Below are 3124 nucleotides of genomic sequence, written 5' to 3'. Positions count from 1 at the left end.
TGGACAGCCAATGATGAACCAAGACTTGGTGAACAATACTAACCCAAGATTGGCAACCAATATTGGACCAAGCATGGCAAACGCTTGGAACATAACTTCGGCCCACGCCTGTTTGCCAAGCTTGGCCCATGACTGGACAGCCAATGATGAACCAAGACTTGGTGAACAATACTAACCCAAGATTGGCAACCAATATTGGACCAAGCATGGCAAACGCTTGGAACATAACTTCGGCCCACGCCTGTTTGCCAAGCTTGGCCCATGACTGGACAGCCAATGATGAACCAAGACTTGGTGAACAATACTAACCCAAGATTGGCAACCAATATTGGACCAAGCATGGCAAACGCTTGGAACATAACTTCGGCCCACGCCTGTTTGCCAAGCTTGGCCCATGACTGGACAGCCAATGATGAACCAAGACTTGGTGAACAATACTAACCCAAGATTGGCAACCAATATTGGACCAAGCATGGCAAACGCTTGGAACATAACTTCGGCCCACGCCTGCTTGCCAAGCTTGGCCCATGACTGAATAGCCAATGATGAGCCAAGACTTGGTGAACAATACTAACCCAAGATTGGCAACCAATATTGGACCAAGCATGGCAAACGCTTGGAACATAACTTAGGCCCACGCCTGCTTGCCAAGCTTGGCCCATGACTGAATAGCCAATGATGAGCTAAGACTTGGTGAACAATATTAACCCAAGATTGGCAACCAATATTGGACCAAGCATGGCAAATGCTTGGAACATAACTTCGGCCCAAGCCTGGTTGCCAAACTTTGCCCACGACAACCAGAACTAAGACTTGTGAACAATATCAGCCCAATATTGGACAGCCCATATTGGAGCAAAACTTGATAGTCAATATTAGTCCAAGACTGGCCTGCTCATATTGTTGATTTGATTAATAAAAGAAATCTATGATTGGGCAGCCAATGTTATGCCAAAACTGGTTGGCCAATAATCATATGTGGGTAAATCGATATTCCGTTGAGTATTAGGTAAACACTTTTCCTGATACAAACATCTTTCAAAAACGTCATTCTAATTTCGCCAATGGCAATGAAAAAACGGTAGTATTGATATTACAAAGAACTCCTTGGAGGAAACAAGTGGACGAAAATTTGTGAATAGTGCGAACAGATAACATTTTTATGATGTTTTTGATGGATTTCATAAAAACCAATCATTTTCAATCTCGTAATGATTAAAAATTAAAAAAACATATAGACTACTAATGCGTGACATTTAGACTGAAAAAATTAGTTACCGAAGTCATCGTACACATGTATAAATATAATTACCCAATAAAAATATTAACAAAGTAAGTAATGATTTTTTTCAGAAAACAGTTAATTTTCCGGCATAGATCACAATAGAATTTAATTTCAGGACATTCATGATAATAATGAATTAAATTGCATTTTCTTTGTATCCGTATATTATATAAAACGCATGTAGAAAAAATATAAGTAAATGTAGGAAAAACATAAATAAACGTAGAAAAAAATATAAATAAATGTAGAAAAAAAATATAAATAAATTATGCTAGGTTGTTTTCTCGGTGAGCCGTTGTTGTCTACCGCCGTCTCTATCTCCTGCACCTGATAAATAGTGGCTGGTAGCTCTTAACACGTTTAATGCGTGATCTTTATATTTTGACTGCAAAAAATCTAAAAAAAAAATATTTACAGAAAATTAATAGGGACGAAAAAATTTGCAAAATAAAAAAATTTGTATAAAAACAACAAATATTGAAAATCATGGCCGCGATATGATGTATTTAATTTTAAATTTTGGGTTAATAACATCTCCTTAGTCAGGAAATTAGTGAAGAAAACTGAAAGTATTGTAACAATGAATAGGTACTAATACTTCTTACCATTCATACATTCATACGTTTTCGTGTTATGGAAACTTTTTTTTTCACTACCCTTTACCACCCGACCTGTGCCACTAAACAGCAACTGTACTTCTTTTTTAATGACATTTCCTATGATGTTATTTACATCTTTTTCATAATTATTACATCCCGATGTAAAAACTCGTAAAAGTTGTTTCTGTAATAAAAATTAACTGAACTAAAATAATCATTACGTAATACGTAAATGTTAAAAAATACTGCTGAATATACATACCAAAGCACGTTGTTCATCTTCCTTTTCATTTATGTCTTGTTCAAACATAATAAAATCTTCTAGGGTGGTAAGAGGCAACTTATTACATATCTGTAAATAACTGCTACTTTTAGAAGATTGTTCAATGTTTTGAAGATGCGACTCGGCAATTAAAGCTTTCACATTTTTAATTTTTTCTTCGAAATATTATAAAATGCTTCTTTTAGCATTTTCAATTTTTCGATCAATATATAACTTTAATTCGTTCACTGCAGAAGCGAGTTCAGATTCAACATTATCTATAAATAAAACGTAGTTACAATTTAACATGAATTTTGGTGAAAGTATATTTAGAAATAATTTCTTTTATTAAAAATAAGGAAATTTTTTACAATAAAAAATTACTGTTGCCGATTTATTCATTTTCTTATAGGTTAAATTTTATTACAATTTTTCAGTTTGTGTTGTTCTTTTTTTTGACATGTTTTGTTAAATTTTGAATACGGTTTACTTTACGGGTCATATCTCCGATTTTCTTGAAATGTTAGTAATATTTTGGGCGCGAAAACCATTCCCTTAGTTTTGGGGAGATTGAAAAAGTAAAAAAAAAAAAACAAGCTCAACACATATCTATGCGAAAGCACATTGTTGTAATTCGAAGAAATCCACAGCAACGATAACACTATGAACCCAAAAAAAATAAAATTAAAATCTTATTCGTGTACGGAGTGGGTTTGGTATTTTTACCCCCCTCCCCGCACCATGAACTGTAAATCATATTAAAATTTCAATAAAATCGGAGGTGTAGCCCCTAAAATAAACAATTACTAAAATACATATTTGGAAATTACGCACACAACGTACCTACGTGTAAAAATAAAAAACATTGATTATGCATATACAATAGTATATCTTCAATGACGTCATCAACATTACAATCTTGTAGTTTCATTGGTGCAATGGAAGCTAAAGCCTTTTTTTTACATTCACTGACGACAA

General features: G+C 34.0%; 1 long non-coding RNA gene across 1 annotated transcript; it reads right to left on the bottom strand.

Moving 5' to 3' along the window:
• Positions 1-1496: 1496 nt before the first annotated feature.
• On the bottom strand, positions 1497-2413 carry LOC112904467. Its single transcript, XR_003231124.1, has 3 exons — positions 2147-2413; positions 1891-2068; positions 1497-1681 (listed from the first exon to the last, which is right to left on the bottom strand). It is a non-coding gene; the product is annotated as an uncharacterized LOC112904467 (long non-coding RNA).
• Positions 2414-3124: the final 711 nt, after the last annotated feature.

The sequence above is a fragment of the Agrilus planipennis genome, unplaced genomic scaffold (genome assembly GCF_000699045.2).
Source record: "Agrilus planipennis isolate EAB-ADULT unplaced genomic scaffold, Apla_2.0 scaffold230, whole genome shotgun sequence".
NCBI lineage: Eukaryota > Metazoa > Arthropoda > Insecta > Coleoptera > Buprestidae > Agrilus > Agrilus planipennis.
The sequence above is the reverse complement of the archived record's forward strand: the minus strand, read 5'-3'. Positions and strand labels throughout refer to the sequence as shown.